Source organism: Peromyscus leucopus, chromosome 3, assembly GCF_004664715.2.
Source record: "Peromyscus leucopus breed LL Stock chromosome 3, UCI_PerLeu_2.1, whole genome shotgun sequence".
NCBI lineage: Eukaryota > Metazoa > Chordata > Mammalia > Rodentia > Cricetidae > Peromyscus > Peromyscus leucopus.
Window position 1 is genome coordinate 23,774,507 of NC_051065.1, and position 12,312 is coordinate 23,786,818.

Here is a 12,312-nt window from a genome sequence, read left to right on the forward strand (position 1 = left end):
AAGTTAAACACACCAATAAAAACTCAGGCAATAGATAATACCACACCAATAAATACCAAAGAAGGGAAACACAACACTACCACACACATAAAAAAATAACAGGAATTAACAATCACTGGTATTTAATATCCATCAATATCAATGGTCTCAACTCACCTCTAAAAAAACACAGGCTAACAGAATGGATATGAAAACAGGATCCATCCTTCTGCTACATACAAGAAACACACCTAGGGGCTGGAGAGATGGCTCAGAGGTTAAGAGCACCAACTGCTCTTCCAGAGGTCCTGAGTTCAATTCCCAGCACCCACATGGTGGCTCACAACCATCTGTAATGAGATCTGGCGCCCTCTTCCGTATACATAATAAATAAATAAATAAATATTAAAAAAAAACCACACCTAAACTTCAAAGACAGACACTTTTTTCCTCAGAGTAAAGGGCTGGGAAAAGACTTTCCAATCAAATGAAATTAAGAAGCAAGCTGGTGTAGCCATCCTGATATCTAATAAAATAGACTTCAAACTAAAATCTATCAAAAGAGATCAGGATGGACATTACATATTTATCACAGGAAAAATCCACCAAGATGAAGTCTTGATTCTGAATATTTATGCCCCAAATACAAAGGCACACACATTTATAGAAGAAACATTACTAAAGCTTAAATTGCACATCAAACCCCACACACTAGTAGTGGGAGATTTCAACACACCACTCTCACCAAAAGACAGATCTACCAAACTGAAACTTAAAGAAATAAAGGACCTAACAGATGTTATGATTCAAATGGACTTAATAGATATCTACAGAACATTCCACCCTAACAAAAGAATATACCTTCTTCTCAGCACCCCATGGAACCTTTTCAAAAATTGACCACATGCTTGGTCACAAAGGAAATATCAACAGATGAAAAAAAATTGGAATAACTTCCTGTATCTTATCAGACCACCATGCCTTAAAGTTAGATTTCAATAACAACAAAAATTATAGAAAGCCTACAATCTCATGGAAACTGAAAAATGCCCACCTGAAGTACCAATGGTTCAAGGAAAAAATAGAAAGAAATTAAAGAGTTCCTAGAATTCAATGAAAATGAAAGTACAACATACCCAAACTTATGGGACACTATGAAAGCAGTGCTAAGAGGAAAATTCATAGCTCTAAATGCACACATAAAGAAGATGGAGCAATCCCATACCAATGAATTAACAGCACAACTGAAAGCTCTAGAACAAAAAGAAACAAACTCACCCAGGAGAAATAGACGCCAGGAAATAATCAAATTGAGGGCTGAAATCAACGAAATAGAAAACAAGAGAACAATACAAAAAATCAATGAAACAAAGAGTTGGTTCTTTGAAAAAATCAGCAAGATAGACAAACCCCTAGCCAAATTAACCAATAGGCAAAGAGAGAGCACACAAATTAACAAAATCAGAAGTGAAAAGGGAGACATAACAACAGACAATGAGGAAATCCAGAGAATCATCAGGTCATATTTTAAAAACCTATACTTCATGAAATTGGAAAATCTGGAAAAAATGGACAATTTTCTGGATAGATACCACATACCACAGTTATATCAAGACCAGATAAACTATTTAAATAGACCAATAACCCCTAAAGAAATAGAAACAGTCATTAAAAGTCTCCCAACCAAAAAAAGCCCAGGACCAGATGATTTCAGTGCAGAATTCTACCAGATTCTCAAAGAACTAATTCCAATACTCTTCAAATTGTTCCATACAATAGAAACAGAAGGAACATTACCAAATGCTTTTTATGAGGCTACAGTTACCCTGATACCCAAACCACACAAAGATGCAACAAAGAAAGAGAATTACAGACCAATCTCCCTCATGAACATTGATACAAAAATACTCAAAAAAATATTGGCAAACCGAATCCATGAACACATCAAAAAAATTATCTACCATGACCAAGTAGGTTTCATCCCAGGGATGCAAGGATGGTTCAACATACAAAAATTTGTCAATGTAATACACCATATAAACAAACTGAAAGAAAAAAAAAAACACATGATCATCTCATTAGATGCTGAAAAAGCCTTTGACAAAATCCAACAGCCCTTCATGATAAAGGTCTTAGAGAGATCAGGAATACAAGGAACATTCCTAAACATAATAAAGGTAATTTACATCAAGCCAACAGCCACCATCAAATTAAACAGAGAGAAACTCAAAGCAATTCCACTAAAATCAAGAACAAGACAAGGCTGTACCCTCTCTCCATATTTATTCAATATAGTACTTGAAGTTCTAGCTAGAGCAATAAGACAACAAAAGGAGATCAAGGGAATACAAACTGGAAAGGAAGAAGTCAAACTTTCACTATTTGTAGATGATATGATAGTATACATAAGTGACCCCCAAAAATTCTACCAGGGAACACCTATAGCTGATAAACTCCTTCAGTAAAGTGGCAGGATACAAGAACAACTAAAAAAAAAAAATCAGTAGCCCTCCTATACACAAATGATAAAAGGGATGAGAAAAAAATCAGAGAAACATCACCCTTTACAATAGCCACAAATAATATAAAATACCTTAGGATAATACTAAACAAGTGAAGGACCTGTTTGATAAGAACTTTAAGTCACTAAAGAAAGAAATTGAAGAAGATATCAGAAAATGGAAGGATCTCCCATGCTCATGGATTGGTAGGATTAACATAGTAAAAATGGCAATCTTACCAAAAGCAATCTACAGATTCAATGCAATCCCCATCAAAATCCCAACACAATTCTTCACAGACTTGGAAAGAACAATACTCAACTTCATATGGAAAAACAAAAAACCCAGGATAGCTAAAAGAATTCTGTATAATAAAGCAACCTCTGGAGGCATCACCATCCCTGACCTCAAGCTCTACTATACAGCTATAGTAATAAAAACAGCTTGGTACTGGCATAAAAACTGACATACAGACCAATGGAATAGAATTGAAGACCCTGACATTAATCCACACACATATGAACACCTGATTTTTGACAAAGAAGCCAAAACTATACAGTGGAAAAAAGAAAGTATCTTCAACAAATGGTGCTGGCATAACTGGATATCAACATGTAAAAGATTACAAATAGATCCATATCTGTCACCATGTACAAAACTCAAGTCCAAGTGGATCAAAGACCTCAACATAAATCCAGTTACACTGAACTTGATAGAAGAAAAATAGGAAGTACTCTTGAATGCATTGGCACAGGAGATCACTTCCTAAATATAACACCAGTAGCACAGACACTGAGAGAAACAATTAATAAATGGGACCTCTTGAAACTGAGAAGCTTTTGTAGGGAAAAAGACACTGTCAATAAGACAAAAAGACAGCCTACAGAATGGGGAAAGGCCTTCACCAACCCCACATCTGACAGAGGACTGATCTCCAAGTATATAAAGAACTCAAGAAACTAGACATCAAAATACTGAACAATCCAATTAAAAAATGGGCTAAAGAGATAAATAGAGAATTCTCAAAAGAAGAATCTTAAATGGCTGAAAGACATTTAAGGAATTGCTCAACATCCTTAATCATCAGAGAAATGCAAATCAAAACGACTCTGAGATACCACCTTACACCTGTCAGAATGGCTATGATCAAAAACACTAATGACAGTCTATGTTGGAGAGGATGTGGAGCAAAGGGAACACTCCTCCACTGTTGGTGGGAATATAAACTTGAACAACCACTATGGAAATCAGTATGGCGGTTTCTCAGAAAATTGGACATCGATCTACCTCAAGACCCAGCCATACCACTCTTGGGCACATACCCAAGGAATGCCCAATCATACCACAAAGATACATGCTCAGCTATGTTCATATCAGCATTATTTGTAATAGCCAGAACCTGGAAACAACCTAGATGCCAGTCAACTTAAGAATGGATTAAGAAAATGTGGTACATATACACAATGGAGTACTACTTAGCAGAGAAAAACAATGACAGCATGAAATTTGCAGGCAAATGGATGGAACTAGAAAAAATCATCCTGAGTGAGGTAACCCAAACCCAGAAGGACAAACATGGTATGTACTCACTCAGAAGTGGATTCTAGATATAAAGCAAAGAACAATCAGACTGCAACCCACAGAACCAGGGAGGCTACATAGCAGGGGGGACCCTAGGATGACTGTGGTTTATAATAAATTTTGGTTTTACTCACTCACTGGGCAAACTTCAGTGAAACATTTCACTATTAGGATAAGAATTGTACTGTATCAAGCTGATAATAAGAAATAAAATAAAATTTAAAAAAAGGAAAAAAATACTTAAATTCAAACATGCTAACACAACCTTTTGAAGAGGGGATGGGGTCAGAACCACAGCATTCATAGATTTCTTAATACTGACTTTCTGTTTTTCAACTTAAACACTACAAAAATCCACTGTTTGTACTATATCAGCTGCAGAGACCTTATGAGTAGGCTATTTTCTGAGTAGTTAGACTTACTGTATTTCCTGCATTAAAATGTTTTCCCTTAAAAACAGAATTCCGGGGGCTGGAGAAATGGCTTAGAGGTTAAGAGCACCGACTGCTCTTCCACGCACATGCACACACATGCACTCACACACACACATGCACTCACGCATGCAAGCATAAACACACAGTGACTGAACTATGGAAGGTCCTCTGTTACTGTGGTCCTCTTTCCCCAGGCCACTCTGGCAGAGAACTGTGACTGTGCTGAACGGTCCGAGGGGGACATCTGGCTCCCCATCATCCTGATCCCCTGTGGTGCTTCACTCCTACACTGGCCCACAAGGGAGACGGCCAGGGGCTATTCTACCCCAAGCCAGCAGAGAACAAGAAGAAATGGACAAATAGGAATTAATATGTAGATCTTGCCGTGGTCTTTCATCCTGCTAAACCTTCCAGACAGACTACGTATAGGCCCCATCCTGCTAGAGGCACAGTCCACATGACATGGTCTTTGGACTTGAGTGTGGGACTGGCTCGCCCACATGTCCTGGGTGCCTCCTTATACACTGTCCATGGGTCCACCAGCTGGATACTGTACCAGACATAAAGCTATCTCAAAACTGACAGCTAACCTGTGCTGAGGGTGACATCCAAATGCTCAAGTGGAATGTAAGAAGTTGATCTACTAAGAATTTCAATAAACAACAAACAACAAAAACACCACAAAACACCTGAACAATGAAATAGAAGTCATAGCCAAACACAGATGGCAAGGAATATGATAACGAACACCTATTTCATGAGTCCAGAGATGTATTTAGGGACTGAGAAAGCCAAGGAGGGAGGGCCTTAAAAACTGCAAAACAAGCCGGGCGGTGGTGGCACACACCTTTAATCCCAGCACTTGGGAAGCAGAGGGAGGCGGATCTCTGTGAGTTCGAGGCCAGCCTGGTCTACAGAGTGAGATCCAGGAAAGGCGCAAAGCTACACAGAGAAACCCTGTCTCGAAAAATCAAAGGAAAACAAACAAACAAACGGCAAAACAAGTGTCCGTGACAGAACTCAAGCCATGCGTGGGAACAGTTGGAGACAAAGGACTTAATCATTGGAGGAAAACCAGAGAATTCAAACATACAAACCAGATGCAGAAGTCAATGAAAAATGAAGTCTAAGACATTCACAGCAGAACTGATCAATCAGGAAAGAATTGGTGAGTCTAAGACAGGCTGTTCAAAATAAAGAAAAAGAGAATGAGTGAGAAGGAAGGAAGAAAACTTCAACGTCTTTTGAGACACCATCCATAGGGAAGTCAAGGCCACTGGCACCAAGAGAGAACCAGAGAATGACGAAGGACACAGAGTTTGCTCAAAGAAGTAACAGAAAGCCCCAGAAACCCAAGAAGAAATGTCCTTCCTATGGGAAGGTCAAAGTTTGCTCAGACCCAACCAGAGTCAAACTCTCAAAGGTCACAGAACATTCCGAGAGCAGCACAGGGGAGGTGAGGGGACAGCCATGTCCCCAGCAGCAGACTTCAGAGGCCGAAGGGAAAAGCTGCCAGGCAAAGCGGTTCTTTGGAAATGGGAGATGGACGCCCTTCCCTAATAAAAGCTGAAGCAATCACTGTGACTAGACCTGTCTACAGGGATGTTAAAGCATGTTCAAAAGGAGAGGGCGAAGATGCTCATGCGCAATGTGAAACCATCTGAAGGTGGGCTGGGCTGGAGTAACAGTGGTCAAGAGCACTGGCTGCTCTCCCAGAGGACCTGGGTTCAATTCCCAGCACGCACATGGCAGCTCACAACTGTCCTTAACACTAGTTCCAGGGGATCTGATGTCCTCTTCTGACCTCTGCAGGCAGCAGGCATGGAAATGGTGTGCAGACATACATGCAGACAAAAACTTATAGACACAGAAATCAATAAATCTTCATGGGGGCAGGGAGCATCTGAAGTTTTAAAACCTGAATGATCAGAGAAAATCTAAATATTCAGACATGATAGTCATATAGCTCCTTTGCACTCAAGGGATTACAAAAGCAAGAACAGAGGATGCTGCTGATGTGAGACTCATTTCATCTGCAAGGATATGCAGAGGCTGAACATTAATGAATGAAAAATGTAATCCACATGGAGACCAGAACAAAGTGGGATATTAAGTCAAATAAACTTCACATGAAAACTATGAGATTAGGACATTAAAGAATGGTAAAGGGGCCAAACCCAAGCCTGTAGCATACATATAAACACACACACACACACACACACACACACACACACACACACACACAACCAAACGAACATTGATACAGCTCTCTGTATGAGAGACAGCAGACAAGTGACAGCTGGGGATGGCCACGCCCACTTACAGCAGTGGAAAATCATTCAGACAGGAAGTCAGCAGACACTCTGGATTTAAAGTACACTCCAGACTTCAAATGGAGCTAAGAGAATCTCATAGAACATTCTACCCAATAGCTATAGAATTCGTTCTTCTCTATTGCATATGATCATGTTAAAAGGAAAAAAAAAAACAAGTCTAAACAAAAACATACAAACATTTGTTTTAGAGGGACCCCAAACCAAGGTTCCATCAAATATCTTTTCTGACCCCAACCAGACGAGCAATAGGAAGAACACTGATCAATGCAGCTGAACAGAAAGCTGAGGTATTAACCAATTCATTCACACGGCTCATATGTTCAAAATGTCCAAACATAGAACAGGGAAAGGATCATTTCTTCAATCAATGGCGCTAAGAAAACTGGCAACTATACGAAAGTACCAAACACCTTGTTTCTCATATGAAACACAACCAGCTAAAAATGGATTAATCACTGAATGCAATATCTGAAACTGAAAATACTGGGAAAAACAGGGCAAGTGCTACCTGACTGCTAGTGAGGACCTTAAAAGAAGACCCCAACAAGCCCAACAATAAAAGCAAAAATAAAAAATAAAGGCAAAAAATGGATCATATCAAACTAAAACTTCTGTAACAGCAAACAACAAAAAGGATCTACAGAATGAAGAAAAGTCAGCAACGTATATGCCTAATAAAATATTAACATTTATAAAACTATAAAGACCCAGAAACAAAATACCTCAAAAACAATCTGATTTTTAAAAAGAGCAAACTAGAGGCTAAAAAACATGGCTCACTGGGTAAAGATGCTTGCTCTGTGAGGCTGACAACCTGAGTTAGAGCTCCAGGAACTAGACAGAGGAAGAAGGAGAGAGCCAGCTTTCCAATGCTGCTGACTGATCACCACATACACTGTGGTGTGTAAGCACACATCATACACAGGCACACACTCACACGCAGTAATAATAAATACATATGTAAAAGACAAACAGAGACCCCTTTCACCTGGGAGCTCCAACAGCATGATGACTATAGTTAACAGTAACACACTGTGTATTTCAGATAGTTACAGGAAAGAGTTTTCAAAGTTCTCACAACAAAGAAAGGGTAAAAGTTTAAGATACTAAAATTAAACCATGAGTAGTTATGAGATATTAATAAAGTGATGGATGTTAATTACCTTGATTTGACCATTATACAATACATATATGAATGGAAGTATCACATTGTACCCTATAAATGTGTCCAATTACTGTGTGTCAGAAGAAAAACAAATAGAACTTTCACTATAGAGTTGGAAACATAGAAAGCCCTTGAGATCAAGACTCCATCTCAGCCTTGCTGGTGGTGGATTCCAAGGAACATGACTAATGTCTGGTCAATGGAATGGCAGCAGACAACATATGCACTGTATTTGATCAGTCCTGGAATGCCCCTCCAGAGGTTTAGTAGAGGTGGGGTAGGAAGGAAGGGAGGTCCCTCCATCAGGCACTCTGACTTCCCACAATCTCCAAATGACACCCACAGGGTCCTCATGCTCATGAGTCATGTTACATGGGAGCCTATCTGAATGCAAAAACACAGTGCAACTCCACCAAAACATCCTCATGCCAGAAGCTGGACACTTGGTCTCCAGATGGAGAGCCAGGCTAATTCACACTTATCCACTGAACTTTGCAACATTCTGAATAACTACAGAGAATGCACAGTGGCCCCTATGGCCATGTGTGCTCAGCAACCCCCAGTGTTGGGTGTCAGTCATGTTTTACACCCACCACCCCATCATGAGGAACACTGGAAACCTGGTGGTTGAGGCTGCAGCTCCTGCACAGGGGAAGCATGGACTTGACAGAGTCCCAGGAAAGAGCAGGCTAACAGAACGAGCTCCCGACACTGCATGAACTGCAAGTGCATGTGGACAGTGGTTGAGACATATCTAGACAGAACGATTATTCACAAACACAATTATTCAGGTGGAAAGTCCACTGATGATAGGACAAGTGAAAGCATGTGCTCCCAGGATTCTCATACCTCATTCTGGGCTCTGTCTGCAGTTCATTCTATTGTGGCTCATGAATGCTGTATATTTATTCACTATTGATCTATATATTTTCATACTGTTTCCCCTAAAACTAAGGGCCACTGGCATTGCAGCCTAACACTCAACTAATAACCCACCACCCACCACAAACTAAAAGATCAGGGGTGCAGAGGTAAAATAGGAAACGAGGTGTGGTTACATTTGGAGCCAGATACAAGGGGCAGAAGATGGCACCCCACAGGTGAATGCCAGCGATAAACCATGATGCCTATGGAGAATCTGAGATGCTGAGACAGAGGGTGAGTTCAGACATTTGAGATGAGGAAGCAGCACTGCCAACTGTGTGCCTCCTCTCAAGGATGCAGTGACCTCAGAAAAGATGGAGGGCTGACACAAGATGTATGGAAGTGATTCCCACGGAGGTGTCTCTGTGAAACACTTCCAGCTACTTCCCCAAATCTAAGTCTTTCCAAGGATGCTTGACACAGTTTGGGAGAGAATAAGGATGGACCAAGCTGGGAGGTAACTGAGGCTAGGATGCCCTTTGTGATTCTCAGAATGAAGTGAGGTGAGGCCTCTGTGACCTCACAGGCAAATCCCTACCACAGTAACTCAGTGTTCTTTGCCTGAGGGCAACACAGAGTCCACCAAGGAGGGCTGGGATTCGAAGCAGGCCCAAGTGTCTGGGTAAGTTTGGGCTGTTTTCTGGGATGGATGCTACCTGAAATTCATCGTGTGAGTGACTCAGTCAGTGTGGGGCACTTCTTCATTGAGGCTTTAAAAGGGGAGAATGAAATATAGTGAGGTCATTGAAATGTTCCTGCCTGAGGACAGCTCATCCTAAGAACTAGAAAGATCAGGGGTCAGACATCTTATAGCAGTGGGACTGGTCCCTCAAGACCACAGGGAGAGACACCCCTCATCTCACCGGGCAGAGAGGCCTTGGGATGAAGCTGCACAGGTGTCTCTCGGCCAGGACTCAGCATCCAGCATAGGTAATGAAGAAGGATCCATTCCTGTTTGAATGGCCACATTAGACCAGCACGCATGGCTTCTCCAGGGAAGGTAGGAAAAGCACCCGGGGGCTGCCATCTGCTCATCCCTGAGGACTCCAGTCCCTGCAGCGGCAATGTTTTCATTTGTACTCAGCTGTCACAATATGGAAACAAACATCAATGTCACCATCAGAGGACACACCATGAGAGCACTCTGCCCTCCAATTCTGTGATTACGGACATTTGCACTTTGTGTGTGTGCTCGTGTGTGTGTGTGTGTGTGTGTGTGTGTGTGTGTGTGTGTGTGTGTGTGTGCTCTGTCTGCAGGTCCATGTCATACGTGGGAAAGTGCTTATAGAGGACACGGAATGCTGTCACGTGTCTTCCCTACCAATATACACATTGTCATATGAGACAGGGTAACTTTATGTTCAGGCTTTGTTCATAAGATGAACTCACCACAGGGGAAGCCTTCCACAGTGCTGAGACGTAGTACTCAGCAGAGTTTGGGAAAGCATGGCTGTTCCTCATGCTGCACTCAGGCACAGAGGAATGAGCTGGACAGGGGTGTGGTCAAGCCTCTGTTACCTCATGTAATAGCTCATTGCCAAGGTAAAGGCTGTGGTGTTGATGTGAGGGGACTCAGTGTCTGCTGGGGTGGGCTGGGATTCAGAAAGAGTTGCTTGTAGGTGTGCAGTGAGGTTTGGGCTATGTGGTGGGAAAAATACGTACAGGATTCCTGGAATGAGGGCCTAATTACCAGTGTTTATACTGAAAAGTGGGAGGGTGTGATGTGTGAGACATGATGTGGTCCTTGGATTGACCTTTAATGGGACCTGTGCTACAGCAGTAGAAAAAAGTTGCAGTATCAGTGGAATGTGTGCCAAGAAATTGTCAAAATAAGGACTCAGGAAGATGACACCCACAACTCATCGGACGATGAGGCCCAGGGATGGCCACCCCCAGCCTGTACTGCAGACTCTACAGGATGAAGTTCTGCTGTTGTGCTGTTCTCCAGTGAGTGACACTCTCAGAAGTCATCGACTACCATTGCATGGCCAGGTACAGAAATTTCAAGACATCTAGCTGTGACTAATGGTGGTGAAGGAACAGTTTGCAGGACAAATTTATCAATCAGTTTGGTACCCAGGGCCCAGAAGATGGCACACTCCAAGTTTCATGATAAGAGAAACTTGCTGATAACCAGAGCATCAGAAATGATAAGCCAAGAATTATACTTTGCACATGGGTACTGAGTATGCACACCTCATTCCCACTGGACTTGCTCTTCCCAGGGGTAAAGTTCCCTAGAGAAAGGAGGCATAGAACTGAGCTTTTTTTTCCATGAAATGGTCATAAAAGATGCCTTCAGATACTTCCCATAAGTACTAGCCCAAAATATACCCATGAGCCTGGACAGCCTTTGAGATTTCCCAACAGTGAGGCCTGGCCTCTGTGACCTCACATGAGGGTCACTGTCATGGTTAAAGGTGTGTGCTATATCTAAGGGCAGCAGAGTCAGAGTAGGCAGGGAATTGAACCAAGGAGAATGTGGGCAGGGATGCATTTCAGGTAAGTGACTGCAGAAAATTCTTTAGGTGAAGAAGTGATCTCACATCAGTATATGTAGTTGGCAGGGGGATTTCTGGAAAGGGGTTTTAAAGGCACAATTCAGTGTCTGAGGGGTTTTTGATGGACAAGACAGATGTGATCTTCAGAAGAATTGCGATTCAAGGACCAGAAAGAGATCCTCACAAAGCATGGCCATGCATGACATACAGGGACAAGACACCATATACAAATCAGGAAAAGAGGCCCTATGAAGATTTGCATAGCCTCCAATGCCTTAGCAAGGCATCCTCAAGACACATAGAGGACTACCCTCTATTGTAACTACCTGTGATATTCCTTCATGGGAAGGTACCACAGGAAGAAAATGCAGCAAGATGTCTTGTTGGGACTCTCTTGTGGATCTCATAACTCAGAAGCACCAAACATTAGACATGAGTTCATGGGCACTCTCCACCACATGGCCAGTGAGCTGTGTAACAAGAAGGTCTTTTCTAATTCTCTTTATTCCCCTATATATTTCATCTTTCTATTTGTATAATATAAATTTGTATCATCTGGATGGTGGGCTATAGATGTCTGTGTCTGTGCATGTTTTCCTGAGGACAGGTCAATGACGTGCATTAAAAGAACACCCATATTATCCTTCATAATTATCCACAAGTCTAATTATTGTTTTGTTTTTTCTCTTTTTTTCAGAAATGATGACCATATATGAACACTAATGTAAACATATGTTTTGATCTCCAAGAACTCAGAATGGTCCACTATATCAGCTGTAAAGAAATTGGTACGTTTGACTCACAGGATGGGCAGATCCTAAATGGTAAGATATGAAGGCATGTCCCAGCAGCTCAAATGAATGAAGCCTTGGTAACTTAAAAAAAAAATAT

The 12,312-nt window shown here is 41.5% G+C and overlaps 1 long non-coding RNA gene across 1 annotated transcript in view; it reads right to left on the reverse strand.

Moving 5' to 3' along the window:
* The window catches only part of LOC114688114, a 53,730-nt gene that overhangs the window by 23,954 nt on the left and 17,464 nt on the right, over positions 1-12,312 (reverse strand). The window contains exon 8 of the long non-coding RNA XR_003733752.2: positions 9,784-10,004. This is a non-coding gene — a long non-coding RNA (uncharacterized LOC114688114). The remainder of the gene's footprint in view (positions 1-9,783; positions 10,005-12,312) is intronic.